Raw genomic sequence first — 22,254 nt, 5'->3', positions numbered from 1 at the left:
GCTGCTATGTGGGAAAAGTGTTTTAAAACTAGAATTGTTCTCTTATGCATCTCTTTGATCTATTATCAGGCAGAGAGCAGAGACTTCCAGGGTTCCAATCCCAAGCACCCTTGAGGAGGGCCTGCTTCCCCCGAACACATTCTACATGCGACGTCATAGGAGGTGGGCTAAGTGCTCTCTCTCCCAGGTTTTTTATATATGTAAATCCCTGTGTAATTAATCAAAGTTTGACACAGCCATTTGATGAGTTACTTGAAATGGCTAATATAAAAAGCATCCACACATGCATTTATACATCCACAAACCTATTTACGGTGTGTGCGTGTAAGTAAAACCATGTCCATTCCCAAATCTATACAATCTTACATTTCTGTTTTGAATAAAGGTGCGTTTTGTGGGGCTTTGTTAAAAAGATATAGCAGGAAGTGTAAATGGATCTCTTGATACTGTATGGCACTTCTGAGTTCCTTCCTTCCTGTGTTTGAGATGTCAGGCCTTTGAATGGGGTCATAAATGTCTCCAGGAAAAGCTATTTCCACTCACAGCTGCTTAAAGAAGTCGTATTTTGTGATGCATTCCTTCTGGACATGAACTAAGCCAGAGAAGCCCAAGTGATGGAGAGAAAGGATGATGTGAAATGCTGGGGTGTCTTCCCTCTGTAACATAGAACAGTAGTATGTGACCACTTTTAATAGTGTGAAAATGTCAAAAGGTCCATTATTATAAAACGTAATGAATATTCTGCTCTTATGTTTAATCTCACTCCTGTCAGTAATATGGTGATAAATATTTAGGATAGCGTGGACGAGAACATTGGAGTTCTTTCAAACAAGGGTTTGGATTTCTCGCTTGGTTCCTTTTTACAACTGTTTTTAAAGCTATAAAGTCCCATGATGTGATGTTCCACTATCTCAGTACCTTACTCTTTGTTGTGTGCAAATGTTTTGACCTTTGAATCGTTTGCACACAATTTGCTGTACCATTAGTAAAAGGCATTGAATTCCCTTAATGCAATTAACTGATCAGTTCAGAGTTGATATGGATTTGTTTTCCAATGCTAGCATCTTTTTCTCCTGACACTATTGACATTTTAAGTGAGTTTAGATTTTTTCACAACATGGGAGGCTTTTATCTTTCCCCTCATTCAATACAATATGTGTTTGAAATACAAAATATAGACGTATTTGATTAGACATTCCATTTGACAAGTGGACAATGTGCTTAGTGGTACAAGTTAATTGTCTTTTTGGATGCATTGCAATTATTTGTCAAAGTATGAAGGCCATTGAATTTATTATGCCATCTTATTTCAGATTTCAAGTCTTTTGAAAGTCCTGACAACCAACATGCAGCAAGACTACAGGTAGGGATGACAACCGCTGTATTCCAGACCTTTCAGGGTCTTATCACTTGAATTGTGATTGTTATCAGATACATTTTGTTTTAGTAACAGTGAGGGTTATTAGGCTGCCATTTGTTCCTCTTTAACAATAGAATACATGGTGATTGATCATGTTGCTCTATTCAGCTCTCAGACCACCCTGTCACATTTCAGATATTGGAATTATGAGCGGCGACAAAACAATGGGATAGCCACTCACTTTACAGCTATTCATGTTTTTAGGTCTGATGTCTTTACAAAACAACTCCGGTGTTTGATTCAGTCAATTAATTTAGTAAAAAGTAGCATATCGAAAATATTGATATATAAAAGTATATTCATAACTTATTCCATATTCTTACTCATGAAGTAAAGATATAGTCTACCCACAACACTAACTTCTAAAAAAAAAAATAGGCCTGGGGGTAGTATAAATTGTAAATTCATTCAAAACGTTAGTATTTGTGGTGGTGTTTTTGTCTTATCCTGGGCTGTCAGGAAGCATTACACTGACAGGCTATTTTGCTGTTGTTTCTTTAAGAATGAAAGCAGTGTTTAAAAAGAAGTCCTCGGGGACAGGAAAATAAGTATACTTTTTTGCCAATGGGGAGGGCCGGAGTGTTGCTGGCCAAAGCCCATAAAAATCCTTTAAAGGACAAAGGAATGCTACAGTATCTCCTGCTCTTAAACACTCAGAAATATCATTTGCTGTGACTTGCAGTCTAGATATACCATTTTGAAATGACCTATGATGAATGTGATGTTGTTGCAGATAGCCCAGCTGTGAACATAAAAACCTATTGTGATTGGGTGTTGTTATGTAAAGGCCATTGGTTTACCAAAAAAAGGCATGTTTGCCTTTTTATTTTTGAAGTTTGTCTTTAGCTTGCAGTATTTTCTCAGTTTCTATATCAATTGGCTATTGGTTACTGTCTCCTGCAATCAACTGTTATTCTCTCGTCAGACATACTATTTGTGTTGTTTTCTGCTTTGTTTTGTGATCATTTTCGCATTGTCAGCAGGTTGCTTTGTGTTTTCGGTATGCACTTTCAGTTAGATTTGGAGGGACAGACTATTACAGTTTTGTCTGGTTAGATCTTTTCTTTCAATGTCGCTGTCTAATCCACTGAAGAACTCTCACGTATGCAACAACACTGACGAAGAATGGGCATATGGCTGGTGGTATAACAATACTGAAGAAATAGTTGAAAAGGTACTATGATCCTTCAAACTTATATTGTCAATATTCTCACAGTAAAACCTATTGCATATCCAAACGAATGAACATTTACCATTTAAAAGATGCCTTTGCTTTCGACAGATGGCCATGAGCAAGCGCAATATTTTCTTTGCTCATGCATGCATTATCCTAAAAAAAACAAAAACATGATGGAAATCTTCACAGATATAGACCATTGTCTCCTGGCAGTTTAGGGCTCCTACTCTTTGCTATGTCTGTGTTTGTTTTAAAGGCTGCGTTTGCTTTATCTGGTTTAAATGCACAATCACACAGCAGAAAGTGGTTGCATCCTTACTCAAACTGACAGCAAACCAGAGGGATTTTTGCGCCTTATAATAAGGACCCAGTATAACGACTTGCTATAATAATGTTATAATTACATGGGTAATGATAGCTTATAGCAAGTGCTCAAATCCACATGATTTGTATCATAAGATACTTAAGGCTGTTGTGGAGTGTTTCATAAATACACTAAGGCTTTATTTGTGTGCCTACGGTAAAGTGTTAATACGTCTTATACTATCAGTAATCCACAGCAATCCCATGATTGAATGAATATTGAAATGTGAATGCTCTTCTCTTATGATGCATATTTACTGAGCACCGTCCTTAACGGGTCGACAGGAAGAATCTCTATTGGTCTCCGTTTTAGGAGAAACGCCATTAAACTCCATGGCCTGCATGCATGGATAGCATTAGGCCCCTTTTGAAACATTTTCATCCTTTTAATTTCTATAGATCCTCTGTTCAGAGGGGGGATGAGAAAGGACAAGAGCCATGCCTTTTTTTAAATGTTCAAATATTTTATTTTATATTGTACTGTTGTTTTCATCTGAAGATGAGCCAAATGTGAGTCTCTCTGTCCTCATGTCTCATTCTGCCCCTGAACAAGGCAGTTAACCCACTGTTCCTAGGCCGTCATTGAAATAAGAATTTGTTCTTAACTGACTTGCCTAGTTAAATAAAGGTAAAATGTAAAAAATATATTTAAAAAATTATATGTATTGACCCCTTCTCATTTCTCCTCCCCTCATTATTTTATGGCCAACTGGGTGCTAGGCTTCTGCATTAAACACTTTCTGAGACCCAGGAAATTGTCTTGTCTTTTTGATGTAAAATGCTGTTAGTCACAGTTGGTTGAGTGAACAAGGAAATACAATGGTCAGATGAGGGCCTGAAAGAGATTAGGGTATTGTATTTGAGAATTGTATTGTGTTGAAGAGTTATAGTATCAAGAAACGGTCTTACCTTTTTTAAATGTATATTCAATGTTCAGCAACCCAACCCCAATGATATAAGTCATATTTATATTTACCATTTGAACTCATAAGTTCATTAACTTTAGTTGATCTGTGATCAGTCATCTAAGGACAAAGCTTATGTTTGCGGTGGCATCCTAAATGCCTGTGGAGACAACAACAGTTTATGGATATTCAGCTCGGTGTATAGAAGCGCAGAGTGGACAGAGAGACATGTCTGAAACCTCCAGCCTGTGTCATGGAAAGTTCAGAAGGAACTCAACTCACACCTTGACCAAACACACACACACTGGTCTGGGGATCAAATTACTGTACTTGTGGGGGAAGTGGTGGACTGGACAGTGACCACTCATGTGCATGTTTGAGTTTAGTTCTTGTTTATATGGACCTTGTCCCGAGTTAAACCACACATCATCTAGTCTGAACACCGTTTGCTACCAATTCCTTTGGGATTTGGTTGATTTTGTATAGTTCTGAGAGGGTAGTTCAGTATCAAAGAATAATCTTGTTGGCTCTCTGAACCCAAAGAGCTGATCAGTCAGGCTGTGTTCTCCTCACAGAAGAAAGACGCTTTGTTTTTATAGGCTGGACTGTGTTGAGGACTGCTGATGGACATCTGCTTTATTAGCATATGTGATCCCACCCCCAACGGAATCTGTTGGTGGTCTGATTTAAGTTTTGTCAATCTTAAAGGGTCCACCAATTCAGCATTGCACTTGTACTTACACACCTATCACACACACTAATGATGGTAAAGATTACCAAAACAAGAATTGGCTGCTACTACTACTAATGATAATAAGATAATCATTATAATATGACTATTATAATAAGCATAACATAATCCTAACAGTCATATTGTTAACACATTCTTAAATATAATAAACAAGCAATATACTGTATATATGGATATTGTAACTTCATTCTATAACCATTGGCTCTAGTTCCCCTGGAGCTCATTGGTGTGGAAATTCTTTAGAAGCAGAGTCATTCTCAGGTCGTTTCACATGGATCCCACCCATGCACACATTGCTGGCCCAAAAGATTCTCATTAGCATACCTTCCTTTGTTACGCTAATAACATTAAATGGGGCTTTTCAAAGTTCAGTAGTGGTCTGTCTACCATCAATGTGGAATTTTCCACATTTCTTTCCAATGTAATTTGTTAACTTCACATCAAAGTTTATTGGTCACGTGCATACAGCACAGTGAAACGCTTACTTGCTAACTCTCCTCAACATTGTCGTACAAGTCAATCATTTCAGTGTGTTCTTTAACATAACTTAGTGTTACCAATTAATATTTTCTTAAACTATGATAACTTTAATGAATACACATTGATGAATGATTCAAACTACAATAAATACGTGTTTCATTAATTGTAAACATGTGTAAACATTTGTAGGCATTACAATGTATATGCATTTATAACTTTTATATTTCTAATAATCAATTGACCTTTGGACTGTATAAATGATTAAATACATATGTCATTTTATCCTGAGTGTTCAAATCACTGTTGGATTGCCATCTGTCACCAGAGCTCTGGGGTGTTTCCTGTTAGCACCATTTAATAGAAGTTGCTTAAATTAGCATATGTTGGGCGTACCACTTTTAAAAAGCTCTGAAAGACTGATAAAGATCAAATGCAGAACTTTGGAGACCTCCTTCTACAGATATCTTCTATTAAAGTGGCCGTCGTAACCCGAGCCCAATTGGGGAATGCACTCAATCATGTCTATTGTTTCTGGTTACATACAGTTCCTTTTTGTTAGATAAGTATGCTCTGGCTGGGCCGGGGCCACAGAGAGAACAACAATGCAGATGAAACACCTAGCTCGGAACCCAGATTAATGTAAAATCAAATCACATTTTATTTGTCACATGCGCCGAATACAACAGGTGTAGACTTTACTGGGAAATGCTTACTTACAAGCCCTTAACCAACAATGCAGTTTTAAGAAAATAGAGTTAAGAAAATAGTTACTAAATAAATTAAAGTTTATTTTAATTTTATTTTAAATAACAACAACAATGAGGGTATATACATGGGGTACTGGTAACAAGTCAATGTACAGGTTAGTCGAGGTAATTTGTACATGTAGGTAGGGGTAAAGTAACTATGCACAGATAATAAACAGCAAGTAGCAGCAGTGTAAAAACAAAAATCTGCTGGGCAGTTTCAGTCCTATAGGCATGCGGTAATTTCAGTCAAATCAAAGATTCTTGGTCTGGTCAGTCATTTGCAAAAAGGAATAAAATAACCTAACAGATGTCAAATGTATAAACACCTAATAGATTTGCAAATACAAGGTGTTGAAGTAATAGACTTTTAAGTAGTCATTAATACCTTTTCAAAATAATCTCTGAGAATCATGTCTCTTGTTTTATTGCGGTACCTGTGGATTTTCCGGTTCTAACCGATTGTTTCCAAAATGCCTGCAGCTTTTATTAGATGGGAGATGTGTTGTGTTGATTGCATCTCCACTTCCTCCCACAGACACTCCCATATTTAGACTATCAGTCAGTACTTAATGAGGCCAACCAGAGCTGTGAATCAAGAAACCCAGTTAGATGGGGGGTAGCTTTAGAATGGCCAGCGTAAATATTATGGCACCAGGGCTGTGGCTCGGGAGATTAAAAATCCAGTTGATTAACTCTTTGCTTAAGTTATAAGACAGGAAGTTGGAAGATTTGTCACCAGCGGGTAGGTTTATCTCTTTGGGGAAAAGGTTGGGAAGGTTTGGTTTCTTGTTGCTCTAAATCTGTCAGTTCAGTTTCTTTTGGGATGATACAACTAAATAAAACCAATGCATTTACAGAAGATAGACATCATTGGGTTTGCACTTTGCATCTGATAAAAAAAAATAAAAAAAATCACTATAGTTTAGGATTCCACCATAGTACAGTTCCAGCATATCAACCATATCCACATCTAAAGCAGTCCATTGAGTTGACTGAACCTTTCATCAGTACTGGGAGGAGGCTGACATATCCATCTATGTATGGTTCTGAAGGGGCACTAATCCTGGACAACTGTGCCCCTCTGGCACCATATCCGTTGAACTGATGGCCGGCTGATACAATGGATCTCCTCCTTTGTCCCTGAAACTGTTTTAATTAGCCCCTCAGCGGGGGTGAAGGCACTACGTAGGATGGTAGGACTGGCTCAATGGGACTGGAGAAATCACAGGACCATCATAATACAAGCCGAGGGGTTGACGTGTGCTGCTTCATAGGATTCTAGAAGAGATTTGATTCTACTGACAACTGTTGATATAAATAGATTTCTAAATACATTTGATTGATGATTTTGGGGGAGAAATCATCACAATCAGATAATAAGCACTGGATGAAAATGAGTTTCCTTGAGCAAAGTATATTTTTTGTTCACTTCTGATACTTGGTATACAATATAAGCAGGCACAAGTATATACCAAACATACATCCAAACAGTATAGCATGCTATGGCATGGATGTAAGCAATGTTATTCGATCTCCTTACAGCGTGTCTCTAACACCAACAGTGGTGCTGTTGCAAAGCAATTGAACCTAAAGCCTGCCAAATCCTTTGTGGACCTCAACCTATAGGGAAATATAACTGAGTAATTAATAGACAGTCTTTCCATCACAGCAGATGCCTGTAGTGTCTTTTTTTAGAAGTCATAACTTGACAGAAAGGCCATCTGTCAACTGGAACACAGCCCACCTGGCTTTGAAACCTGTTCAACCTGCAAACACATTCCTCTCCGCCAAACATAAAAATACTACAGTATAATACACTTTTTACACTAAAATACATTTCAGTAATATTAAACTGACTAAACATTTAGAATCCAGTTAGTATACTCATCCAGCTGAGATGATTCCGCGATGCAGTGTATCAGCCAGCTGTCAGTGTGTCGGCAGTGTGTGTGGCCACTCTAAGGCCGTGTGTGAGACGAGCGGCGGCTGTGGCTTGTCACTCCAGTAGCCCAGGGGTCCTCTCTCTGGACAGAAGAGGTCTTCCTCTCCTGAGGGCCTCCAAGGCGAACGCCAAAGACCACTTGGACCTCCCACCAGTTCCCACACAAACCCTGCCTTCAACAGCAACTCAAGAGGTAGCCACCAACACAGAGTATAGTGAGGCGCTGGACAGAGGAGGCAGACTCAATGCTACTGGACTGTTTTGAGAATACTGATTAGAATATGTTCAACGATTCATCCAACCAGGACTCATCCATCAACATTGAGGAATATACATCGTCAGTCATAGGCTTCATTAGGAAATGCGTTCATGATGTTGACCCACAATAACAATCCGGACATACCCCAACCAAAAGCCCTGGCTGAACGGAGAAATCCATACCATGCCGAGAGCCCGTACTGCAGCATTCAATGTCAGCAGAATGAACCCGGTGACACGTACAAGGCAAGCAGGTACTAGCTCCGCAAATACATTAGTGTAAAAAGACGATACAAACTCAAACTTGAATCAGTGTTCGACAAACAACTCAGACACGTGATGCATGTGACAAGAACTACAGGCTATCATGGACTACAAAAGCAAATCCAGCTGTGTGGTGCCCACTGAAGCCTCCCTCCAAGACGAGCTTAACACATTCTGTGCTCGCTTTGAGGCAGACAATACTGAGCCATCCAGGAAGGATCTCAATGCTCTGGATGACCAGGTGCTTTCACTCTCTTAGGGTGATATGAGAAACTCTCAAAAGGGTGAATACTCACAATGCCGCCGGCCCAGACCGCATCTCTGACTGCATCCTAAGGGTGTGCACTGTCCAGCTGGCTGGCGTCTTCTTGGACATCTTCAACCTGTTCCTGTCCCAAGACTGTAGTCCCCACTTGCTTCAAGGAGACCACCATCATCCCAGTGCCCAAGAAAACCAAGGTGACATGACTATCGCCCCATCACGCTCACCCCTGTCATCATGATGTGCTTCGAGAGGCTAGTCACGGCCCACATCAAGGCCAGCATGCCAGGCATGAACCGCTCCAACAGCTCCAATGCCATTTCCATCGCTATTCACACGGCCGTAACACATCTGGATAAGAGGAACACCTATGTGAGAATACTGTTCATTGACTAAAGTTCAGCATTCAACACTATTGTTTCCTCCAAGCTCATCACTAAACTCAGAGCCATGGGTCTGGTCACTACTCTCTGCAACTGGATCCTGGACTTCCTGACGGGGAGACCACAGGCTGTGAGGATTCGCAACCACCTTCTCCACACTGACTCTTAACACAGGGGCACCCCAGGGGTGTGTCCTCAGCCTTCTGCTGTACTACCTGTTCACCCATGACTGCGTGGCTTTGCACCTCACCAACTCCATCATCAAGTTCGTTGACTACACAGCAGTTGTGGACCTGATGACTAACAACGACGAGTCAGCCTATAGGGAGGAGGTCACAAAACAAAGGAGTTCATTGTTGACTTCAGAAAGCAGAGGAGGGAACTCACCACGATCCACATCAACGGGACTGCAGTAGAGAGGGTCAGCAGTTTTACGTTCCTCGGTGCCCACATCACCGAGGACTTGACATGGACCAACACCACCACTCTTGTCAAGAGGGCGCAACAGCGCTTCTACTGCCTAAGGCGGCTGGCGAAATTCGGCATGCCACCCCGAATCCTCTCCAAATACTACCACTGCACCATCGAGAGCGTCCTGACCGGTTGCATTATGGCCTGGTATGGGAATTGCTCCGTCCACGACCACAAGGCCCTTCAGTGGGTGGTGAAGACGGCCCAGTGGTCCCACCCATCCAGGACGTCAACTTGAAACGGTGCCCGAGGAAGTCCCCCAACATCATCAAGGACCCCACACACCCCAGCTACAAGCTGTTCACTCACTTACCGTCGAGCAGACTGTATCGGAGCATGAGGTCTGATAGAAACGGTCTCTGAGCCTGTTGGTATCTACAAGCTATCAGACTGCTGAACACTTGAACTGGACTGACCACCTGCTCTGATTCTCCGCACACACCCACATAGACATACACACACACACATTCATGCTTCAGACACAAACCACAATTTCTGCTACCAGACTCTTTACTATTGCTAATACTGCACAATTGAAACACTTGCCCCCAATCTCCCCTTTCTCTGATACATATAAATTGTGCCTTCCTGTATTATACTTATGCTCAAGTGTTAATTCTATTCTACCGAGCCATTGACTTCATGTTTGTATTCTTATTGTTGCATTGTCAAGAAGGAACCTGCAAGTAAGCATTTAGTTGGGTGGTGTATACCATGTGTATCCTGTACATATGACTAATACAACTTGAAACTTGAAATTACACATTCAATTCAGAAAATAATTTGTACAATAACCCAGATATTGTATATCTTACTGTGGATAAACCATACCATGGAGAGAGAGAAAAAGTTTGGCCTTTTTATGTTAATGCCCCCCCCCCCCCCCCCTCTTGCCTACTAGGAGGAGGGGTGGTGCAGACAGATCTAAATCCATTTGAACTAAGTGGCCAGAGAGGAGTAATGGCAATTATTCCACCATGATGCATTCCTTTTCAGATGAGGATTCCATTACTGTGCAACATGTGGAATGCAAGCTGTTTCATAGGCATTCAAGGCATGCCACACAACCTAGCTAGCCAACTCCCCTCTTTTATTGCCCAAAAAGTCAAAAGATGTGAGTGGGATAAGAGCGATTTATGCACAACAAGAATGAGACGATATAACATTTGATAAATAAAGCAATTAACCCAAAGGAATCATTGGTCGGCATGGGCCTACAACTCCACTTGAAACACACAAGTCATTCATTTTCGTTCACATATTGTATATTCGTGCCTCTCAAACCATGTTTTCATTGTGTTTAGCATATGGTTAGATGTGTATTTTTGCAGCAGGTCTATGATCACTTATCATTAATGCTCTTCCTTGATGTTTTCTGTTGACTTTGTCATCCAATTGTTGTTGTTAGCCTGCTCTCAGCTTCCATAAACAAAAGTCTAATGATGAAAAATCCAGCTGTGTTACTTTGTGAATATAGAAACCTACAATTAAGAAAGATTAATAATGGTGTGCACTGATGAAGCCCCTCCCTAGCCAAACAGAGCTCCCCGAGGCAAAGTCCTGTGAGAAAATTGTGTTTGTTTGTTTTCCTCCTTCATAGTTAGGCTGATTGTGGGAAACAGATGTAAAATAAATCAGCTTTTTTTTCTCATCACCTTGCGTCATCAATTCATTTACAAAGGAACCCAAGTGAGAATGTTTAAAGATAAAGCTGATTTATTTTACAGATGTGTATTTCCAGTCTATTTTTTTGTTGTGATTTTCTCTTTAAAAAAATGCAAATTTAAAAGAATATAGTAGAGTATAAATTGTTATTTTAATGCATACATTTGTCATTTGCTGGTTAGGACATGTCTCATGTCCTTGTGTATAGCTTGTTACCTCTTCTATTACACAGAAATCCTTTATAAATTGCATGATTTGCTAGATTGTATAGATGTGTGTAGACACATTGATGTGTTAAGAGGAAATGACAAAATAGCACATTTATAAGATGGGACACTTGAGTCTTGTGTAACCCCTATTCCACCTGTAGCTTATGCTATACTTTCTTCTTAAGAGGTCCGCCGGCTCCTCAATGGTGTTCAATGAAGCTCATTGTTTCAACAATTCTCTCACCGTTTCCCCTAAAAACGGGACACTTCTTACCCACCATGTATCATTCACTGTCACCGTTTTAGGAAGAGAGTGGAGCAAGGACTTTATCACCTCTTCTAAGAGCCAGGCAACAATAAGCACAAGATGTCCTACTGAACAGGACTAAGCAGTTGTGAGCTGGAAAACGCATGCCTTCCAACACGTACTTCCAACAGCGTTATGGGGCTGTCATATGTTGAGCATTTGTTTTAACTTTTTGAACGCTTGTGGAGTAGAACCAAACACATTCTCATGTTTGAAAGGCAACCCAGAAAAAAAATGTTGACAAGATGGTGAGGGCATAAAAATGAATGTTGGCGCTACCTTGAAGCTACATGATGTCTCATCTACTCTAGCTCTGTCTGTTGAACTATTTTAATTGGACATTTAAAATTGGGATTTTGAATGTAAAGTGCTCGCAACAAACTTCACAGGACAGTGTCGGTATTGTGTAGGTCAGAAGAAGTACTGACAACTATAGGGAGCAGCCACCAAAATGAGTGATTCAGTGATAAGTACTAATCCTAGGCTTTCATCCTGGTCCATCAGACCAGACAGGTCAGGGTTAATGACAGGCTGGCGTTGCATCTTTAATGTACTCTGTGTTGATGTAAAATGGCCTCTGAAAACAAAAAGCCTTCATATGAGTGAAACTCTGATATGTTCATAGTAGTAAAATAGCAAGAACCATGGTTATCCAGACAAACCACTGTGATTTTGCAGACATGGGCCCTGACTGATGGTTGTGCTGCATTGTTTTGTCCTGTACACTCTCAGAAATAAAGATTTGTTCTTAAAGGGGTACAAACACTTTTCACTGTATTAATAGCCTATAAGGTATGTCCTTTGTACCTAATTCCACCCTAGTTTACCTTAGGGGACAGGATAGTACAGGTACAGAAGGGTACCTTTGGAAAAATTTACAAATTTGCCTGTTTAGGGAACCAGCACAGTGACAAAGCCATTTTGTTCCATTTAAATGCCAAACATCTACCTCTTAAAAGGTTTCTAGGTGTTGTTTTAACACTGTAGGGTGTAAAGGCTTACACTGTGTGTACAAAACATTAGGAACACTTTCCTAATATTGAGTTGCACCCCCTTTTGCCCTCAGAACAGCCTCAATTTGTCGGGGCATGGACTCTACAAGGTGTCGAAAGCGTCCCACTGGGATGCTGGCCCATGTTGTCTCCATGCTTCCCACAGTTGTCAAGTTGGCTGGATGGCTTTTGGGTGGTGAACCCTTGTTGATACACAACGGAAACTGTTGAGCATGAGAAACCGAGCAACGTTGAAGTTGTTGACGCACTCAAACCGAGGTGCCTGGCACCTACAACCGTACCCCGTTCAAAAGGCACTTAAATATTTTGTCTTGCCCATTCACCCTCAATGGCACACACACAATGTGAGCAAGACAAGGGAGCTGGTCGTGGGCTACAGGAAAATGCAGGACGAACAGGCCCTCATTAGCATCGATGGGGCTGTGATGGAGTGGGTCAAGAGTTTCAAGTTCCTTGGTGTCCACATCACCAATGAAATATCACTGTCCAGACATACCAAGACTGTCGTAAAGAGGGCACCACAAAACCTTTTCCCCCTCAGGAGACTGAAAAGATTTGGCATGGGTCCCCAGATCCTCAAAAGGTTCTACAGCTTTACCATCGAGAGCATTCTGACCGGTTGCATCTCCGCCTGGTATGGCAACTGCTCGGCCTCTGACCATAAGGCGCTACAGAGGGTACTGCGAACGGCCCAGTACATCACTGGGGCCAAGCTTCCTGCCATCCAGGACCTATACAGTAGGCGGTGTCAGAGGAAAGCCCATAAAATTGTCAGAGACTCCAGTCCCCCAAGTCCCCCAAGTGTTCCGGAAGCTAGAGTGGAAACCGGTCGCATTCCGCTTCGCTCCTCAGGTAGTATCACATTTTCACATTCTCATTTCATTTCATTACAGTACAACGGTTTGATTTGTTTAATCTTAGCTAGCTACTTAGCCGTCTTTGTATCAAAGATAATTGCGTAGCTAGCCAGCTATTCTTCGTTCTTTTAACGTAACTTTTAACGTAACGTAGTCAACACTGCTCGCTAGCCAGCTAGCCACCGAATAGCAACACTGCAGAAACTATTACATTCAACGGAACGATTGATTAGTGTAGTGTTAGCTAGCTACATAGTTGTCTTTGCTGTCCTTGTATCTAAGACAATTGTGTAGTTTATACTAATTAACGAGCCAGTTACCGAGGTTACATAGCTAGCTACCGAGGTTACCTAGCCAGCGACACTCTCAAACAAAGTCAACAACGCAGCCACTGCTAGCTAGCCCACTTCCGCAGTACTGTATCATTTTAATAATTTTGGTCAATAAGATTTCTGCAACGCAAGCTTAACTTTCTGAACATTCGAGACGTGTAGTTCACTTGTCATTCCAATCTCCTTTGCATTAGCGTAGCCTCTTCTGTAGCCTGTCAACTATGTGTCTGTCTATCCCTGTTCTCTCCTCTCTGCACAGACCATACAAACGCTTCACACCGCGTGGCCGCGGCCACCCTAACCTGGTGGTCCCAGCGCGCACCACCCACGTGGAGTCCCAGGTCTCCGGCAGCCTCTGGAACTGCCGATCTGCGGCCAACAAGGCAGAGTTCATCTCAGCCTATGCTTCCCTCCAGTCCCTCGACTTCTTGGCACTGACGGAAACATGGATCACCACAGATAACACTGCTACTCCTACTGCTCTCTCCTCGTCTGCCCACGTGTTCTCGCACACCCCGAGAGCTTCTGGTCAGCGGGGTGGCGGCACCGGGATCCTCATCTCTCCCAAGTGGTCTTTCTCCCTTTCTCCCCTTACCCATCTGTCTATCGCCTCCTTTGAATTCCATGCTGTCACAGTTACCAGCCCTTTCAAGCTTAACATCCTTATCATTTATCGCCCTCCAGGTTCCCTTGGAGAGTTCATCAATGAGCTTGATGCCCTGATAAGCTCCTTTCCTGAGGACGGCTCACCTCTCACAGTTCTGGGTGACTTTAACCTCCCCACGTCTACCTTTGACTCATTCCTCTCTGCCTCCTTCTTTCCACTCCTCTCCTCTTTTGACCTCACCCTCTCACCTTCCCCCCCTACTCACAAGGCAGGCAATACGCTTGACCTCATCTTTACTAGATGCTGTTCTTCCACTAACCTCATTGCAACTCCCCTCCAAGTCTCCGACCACTACCTTGTATCCTTTTCCCTCTCGCTCTCATCCATCACTTCCCACACTGCCCCTACTCGGATGGTATCGCGCCGTCCCAACCTTCGCTCTCTCTCCCCCGCTACTCTCTCCTCTTCCATCCTATCATCTCTTCCCTCTGCTCAAACCTTCTCCAACCTATCTCCTGATTCTGCCTCCTCAACCCTCCTCTCCTCCCTTTCTGCATCCTTTGACTCTCTATGTCCCCTATCCTCCAGGCCGGCTCGGTCCTCCCCTCCTGCTCCGTGGCTCGACGACTCATTGCGAGCTCACAGAACAGGGCTCCGGGCAGCCGAGCGGAAATGGAGGAAAACTCGCCTCCCTGCGGACCTGGCATCCTTTCACTCCCTCCTCTCTACATTTTCCTCTTCTGTCTCTGCTGCTAAAGCCACTTTCTACCACTCTAAATTCCAAGCATCTGCCTCTAACCCTAGGAAGCTCTTTGCCACCTTCTCCTCCCTCCTGAATCCTCCTCCCCCTCCTCCCCCCTCCTCCCTCTCTGCAGATGACTTCGTCAACCATTTTGAAAAGAAGGTCGACGACATCCGATCCTCGTTTGCTAAGTCAAACGACACCGCTGGTTCTGCTCACACTGCCCTACCCTGTGCTCTGACCTCTTTCTCCCCTCTCTCTCCAGATGAAATCTCGCGTCTTGTGACGGCCGGCCGCCCAACAACCTGCCCGCTTGACCCTATCCCCTCCTCTCTTCTCCAGACCATTTCCGGAGACCTTCTCCCTTACCTCACCTCGCTCATCAACTCATCCTTGACCGCTGGCTACGTCCCTTCCGTCTTCAAGAGAGCGAGAGTTGCACCCCTGCTGAAAAAACCTACACTCGATCCCTCCGATGTCAACAACTACAGACCAGTATCCCTTCTTTCTTTTCTCTCCAAAACCCTCGAACGTGCCGTCCTTGGCCAGCTCTCCCGCTATCTCTCTCAGAATGACCTTCTTGATCCAAATCAGTCAGGTTTCAAGACTAGTCATTCAACTGAGACTGCTCTTCTCTGTATCACGGAGGCGCTCCGCACTGCTAAAGCTAACTCTCTCTCCTCTGCTCTCATCCTCCTAGACCTATCGGCTGCCTTCGATACTGTGAACCATCAGATCCTCCTCTCCACCCTCTCCGAGTTGGGCATCTCCGGCGCGGCCCACGCTTGGATTGCGTCCTACCTGACAGGTCGCTCCTACCAGGTGGCGTGGCGAGAATCTGTCTCCTCACCACGTGCTCTCACCACTGGTGTCCCCCAGGGCTCTGTTCTAGGCCCTCTCCTATTCTCGCTATACACCAAGTCACTTGGCTCTGTCATAACCTCACATGGTCTCTCCTATCATTGCTATGCAGACGACACACAATTAATCTTCTCCTTTCCCCCTTCTGATGACCAGGTGGCGAATCGCATCTCTGCATGTCTGGCAGACATATCAGTGTGGATGACGGACCACCACCTCAAGCTGAACCTCGGCAAGACGGAGCTGCTCTTCCTCCCGGGGAAGGACTGCCCGTTCCATGATCTCGCCATCACGGTTGACAACTCCATTGTGTCCTCCTCCCAGAGCGCTAAGAACCTTGGCGTGATCCTGGACAACACCCTGTCGTTCTCAACTAACATCAAGGCGGTGGCCCGTTCCTGTAGGTTCATGCTCTACAACATCCGCAGAGTACGACCCTGCCTCACACAGGAAGCGGCGCAGGTCCTAATCCAGGCACTTGTCACCTCCCGTCTGGATTACTGCAACTCGCTGTTGGCTGGGCTCCCTGCCTGTGCCATTAAACCCCTACAACTCATCCAGAACGCCGCAGCCCGTCTGGTGTTCAATCTTCCCAAGTTCTCTCACGTCACCCCGCTCCTCCGCTCTCTCCACTGGCTTCCAGTTGAAGCTCGCATCCGCTACAAGACCATGGTGCTTGCCTACGGAGCTGTGAGGGGAACGGCACCTCAGTACCTTCAGGCTCTGATCAGGCCCTACACCCAAACAAGGGCACTGCGTTCATCCACCTCTGGCCTGCTCGCCTCCCTACCACTGAGGAAGTACAGTCAAAACTGTTCGCTGCTCTGGCACCCCAATGGTGGAACAAACTCCCTCACGACGCCAGGACAGCGGAGTCAATCACCACCTTCCGGAGACACCTGAAACCCCACCTCTTCAAGGAATACCTAGGATAGGATAAAGTAATCCTTCTGACCCCCCCCCCTTAAAAGATTTAGATGCACTATTGTAAAGTGGTTGTTCCACTGGATGTCATAAGGTGAATGCACCAATTTGTAAGTCGCTCTGGATAAGAGTGTCTGCTAAATGACTTAAATGTAAATGTAAATGTTATAGACCGTTTTCTCTGCTACCGCACAGCAAGCGGTACTGGAGCACCAAGTCTAGGACAAAAAGGCTCAACAGCTTCTACCTCCAAGCCATAAGACTGCTGAACAATTAATTAAATCGCCACCGAACTATTTACATTGACCCCCCCTCCCTTTTGTACACTGCTGCTACTCGCTGTTTATTATCTATGCATAGTCACTTCACCCCCACCTACATGTACAAATTACCTCAACTAACCTGTACCAGTGCCCCCTGTATATAGCCCCGTTATTGTTATTCCTATTGTGTTACTTTTTATATATTTTCTTAACTCTTCTTGAACTGCACTGTTGGTTAAGGTCTTGTAAGTAAGCATTTCACGGTAAAGTCTACACTTGTTGTATTCAGCACGTGACAAATAAAGTTTGATTTGAAGTAAATTGAAGAGTTACCAGTACCACCTATGACTGTGTTTTCTAGTGACAGAGACATGGTTGTTGCATTCAATGGCTTTTAGTCCAGTAGCCTTCACCAAGTGAGTGCCTATTTTATCATTGAAATTAAAAAGTCTTTATGACAATACATTAAATATATCATAAGGCTATACTTTGACAGCCTAGTTTTACCCTAATACAGTGGTCTGAAACTCCAGTTTGCAGGCCACATCTGGCAGGTCACATTATACTGGCATGCAAAGTTCTATGTAAATCCTATTTGAATCCAGTCAGAGTTAAGATATCTAAAAATCTGAACTTTTAAATCACCCGCAACCTGCATTTACTATGACTGCCAAGGTAGGAAAGATTTAGACTACCTAAACCATCTAAACGGGAACAAACATCTCCGTAACGAGTCCAATAAGTCCATCTACTAACAGATTGGATTAGTTTAGAAAAATGTATTATTTATCATTGTGTAGCATAAGATCAATCAATGTGCATGTTAAAACACACTGCAACAAAGTAAAATAAATAAATAAAAATCGCCCTGCCATAGGGCATCCTCGAAAATACCATAATGATGGGCATGGTATGTGATGATTGTACCTTTTTGTATTCAAAATATTGGGTACTAAAATGTACAATTTATACTAGATTATCCACACACTAGATTATACAACAGTACCATGTGCGCACCTCTGAACTGAAGGTACATTGGGTATTTTCATATTTTTGTACCCCTTGGGAACAATACTGCACCCTAACCATACTATTTCTTAGTGTAGCCTGGCACACATTTATTCCTCTATGCTTAGATAGGTAGCAAATATTAACCTCAAACAAAAAGTTTAAATATATATGTATATATTTGTTCTGGAAGGGGTACAGACGCTTGTCACTGTACTAATACCCTATAAGGTATCTTATACTGAACAAAAATATAAACGCAACAGGCAACAATTTCAAAGATTTTACTGAGTTACATTTAATGTAAGGAAATCAGTCAATTGAAATAAATTCACAAGGCCCTAAGCTATGGATTTCGCATGACTGGGAATACAGACATGCATCTGTTGGTCACAGATACCAAATGGCATCACCAACATTTGCCTCTCCTCTGCATATAGTTGATCAGGCTGTTGATTGTGGCCTGTGGAATGTTGTCCCACTCTTCAATGGCTGTGCGAAGTTGCTGGTATTGGCAAGTACTGGAACACGCTGTCGTACCCGTCGACCCAGAGCATCCCAAACATGCTCAATGGGTGGCATTTCTGATGAGTATGCAGGCCATGGAAGAACTGGGACATTTTCAGCTTCCAGCAATTGTGTAAAGATCCTTGCGATATGAGGTGATGGCTGTGGAAGAATGGCAGAACAATGGGCATCAGGATCTCGTCACGGTATCGCTGTGCATTCAAATTGCCATCAATAAAATGCAATTGTGTTTGTTGTCCGTAGCTTATATCTGCCCATACCATAACTCTACCACCACCATGGGGCACTCTGTTCACAACGTTGAAATAAGCAAACCACTCGCCCACACGACACAATACATGCTGTCTGCCATCTGCCCGGTACAGTTGAAACCGGGATTCATCCGTGAAGAGCAAACATCTCCAGTTTGTCAGTGGCCATCAAAGGTGAGCATTTGCCCACTAAAGTTGGTTACGATGCCTAACTGCAGTCAGGTCAACACCCTGGTGAGGACGACAAGCACGCAGATGAGACGGTATCTGACAGTTTGTGCAGAAATTCTAAATGGGAAACCCACAGTTTCATCAGCTGTCCAGGTGGCTAGTCTCAGACGATCCCGCAGGTGAAGAAGCCGGATGTGGTGGTCCAGGGCTGGTATGGTAACACGTGGTCTGCGATTGTGGGCCAGTTGGACGTACTGCAAATTCTTTAAAATGACGTAGGCGGCTTATGGTGGAGAAATTCAAATGAAATGATCTGGCAACAGCGCTGGGGCACATTCTTGCAGTCAGCATGCCAATTGCACGCTCACTCAACTTGATGTGGCATTGTGTGACAAAACTGCACATTTTAGAGTGGCCTTTTGTTGTTCTGTGTGATGATCATTCTGTTTAATCAGCTTCTTGATATGCCACACCTGTCAGGTGGATGGATTATCTTGGCAAAGGAGAAATGCTCACTAACAGGGATGTAAACAAATGGTGCACACAATTTTAGAGAAATAAGCTTTCAGTGAATTAGTTTTTTTTTCAGCTCATGAAATGAAACACTTTACATGTTGCTTTAAAATTTTTCTTCTGTGTATATACACACATTCAGTGGCCAGCTTACTAGGTACACCACCCTGTTCACGAAAATGGTTTGCTTCTACAGACAGTGAGTCACATGGCCGTGGCTTGCTATATAAAGCAGGCAGCGTCCAAGAAGTTGACTCAAGTTTCCCAAAAAGCACCTGGATGATCATCAAAACTCTTGGAAGAATGTTCTATGGACAGATGAGTCAAAAGTATAACTTTTTGGATGACATGGGTCCCAATATGCCTGGCGAATTCCAAACACTGCATTTAACAGTAAGAACCTTGGTGGTGGTAGTGGGATGGATTGGGGATGCTTTTCTGCATCAGGACCTGGACGACTTTCCTTAATAAAAGGATCCATGAATTGTGCTCTGTATCAGAGAATTCTACAGGAGAATGGCAAGCCATCCCTCTGTGAGCTGAAGCTGAAGCGCAGCTGGATCATGCAGCAAGACAATGATCCAAAAGACACGATCAAGTCTACATGAATATGGTTAAATTTCCACATATTTAAAGTTTTGGATTGGCCAGACATAATCACAATTGAGATGTTGTGGCAGGACCTGAAGCGAGCAGTTCACAAAGCCCTGACCTCAAGCCTATAGAAAATTTGTGGGCAGAACTGAAAAAGCGTGTGCGAGCAAGGAGGCCTACAAACCTGACTCAGTTACACCAGCTCTGTCAGGAGGAATAGGCCAATATTCACCCAACTTATTGTGGGAAGCTTGTGGAAGGCTACCCGAAACGTTTGAACCAACTTAAACAATTTAAAGGCAATGCTACCAAATACTAATTGAGTGTATGTAAACTTCTGACCCACGGGGAATGTGATGAAAGCTGAAATAAATCATTCTCTCTATTATTCTGACATTTCACATTCTTAAAATAAGGTGGTGTTCCTAACTGACCTAAGACAGGGAATTTTTACTAGGATTAAATGTCAGGAATTGTGAAAAACTGAGTTTAAACGTATTTGACTAAGGTGTATGTAAACTTCCGACTTCAACTGTACACACATACATTGCATTCAGAAAGTATTCAGACCCCTTCCCTTTTTCCACATTTTATGTTACAGCCTTATTCTAAAATGTATTAAATATTTTTTTTCTCATCAATCTACACACAATACCCCATAATAACAAAGCGAAAACAGGTTTTTAGAATTTTTTGCTAATTTATTAGAAATAAAAAACATACCTTATTTATATTAGTATTCATACCCTTTGCAATGAGTCTCGAAATTGAGCTCAGGTGCATTCTGTTTCCATTGATCATCCTTGATTTGTTTCTACAACTTGATTTCAATTGATTGGACATTATTTGGAAAGTCACACACCTGTCTATATAATGTCCCCCAGTTGACAGTGCATGTCAGAGCAAAAACCAAGCCATGAGGTCAAAGGAAATGTCCGTAGAGCTCCGAGACAGGATTGTGTCGAGGCACAGGTCTGGGGAAGGGTACTTAAAAATGTCTGCAGCATTGAAGGTTCCCAAGAACCCAGTGGCCTCCATCATTCTTAAATGGAAGGAGTTTGGAACCACCAAGACTCCTAGACCTAGCCGCCCGGCCAAACTGAGCAATCGGGGGAGAAGAGCCTTGGTCAGGGAGGTGACCAAGAACCCAATGGTCACTCTGACAGAGCTCCATAATTCCTCTGTGGAGATGGAAGAACCTTCCAGAAGGACAACCATCTCTGCAGCACTCCACCAATCAGGCCTTTATGGTAGAGTGGCCAGACGGAAGCCGCCACTCAGCAAAGGTACATGACAGCCCACTTGGCATTTGCCAAAAGGCACCTAAAGTACTCTCAGACCATGAGAAACAAGATTCTCTGGTCTGATGAAACCAAGATTGAACTCTTTTAGCCTGAATGCCAAGTGTCGCTTCTGGAGGAAACCTGGCACCATCCCTACGGTGAAGCATGGTCGTGGCAGCATCATGCTGTGGGGATGTTATTCAGCGGCAGGGACTGGGAGACTAAAGATGAACAGAGTAAAGTACAGAGAGATCCTTGATGAAAACCTTCTCCAGAGCGCTCAGAACCTCAGACTGGGGTGGAGGTTCACCTTCCAACGGGACAACAACCCTAGGCACACAGCCAAGACAATGCAGGAGTGGCTTCGGGGCAGGTCTGAATGTCCTAGAGTGGCCCAGCCTGAGCCCGGACTTGATCGAACATCTCTGGAGAGACCTGAAAATAGCTGTGTCCCCATCCAACCTAATAGTGCTTGAGAGGATCTGCAGAGAAGAATGGGAGAAGCTCCCCAAATACAGGTGTGCCAAGCTTGTAGTGTCAGACCCCAAAAGACTCGAGGCTGTAGTCGCTTCCAAAGGTGCATCAACAAATTTAATCTATTTTAGAATAAGGCTGTAACCTAACAAAATGTGGAAAAAGTCAAGGGGTCTGAATACTTTCCGAAGGAACTGTATATACTGTGTCTATATCACCGACTTCTA

This window comes from Salvelinus alpinus, chromosome 17 (genome assembly GCF_045679555.1).
Source record: "Salvelinus alpinus chromosome 17, SLU_Salpinus.1, whole genome shotgun sequence".
Taxonomy (NCBI): Eukaryota; Metazoa; Chordata; class Actinopteri; order Salmoniformes; family Salmonidae; genus Salvelinus; species Salvelinus alpinus.
The sequence above is the reverse complement of the archived record's forward strand: the minus strand, read 5'-3'. Positions refer to the sequence as shown.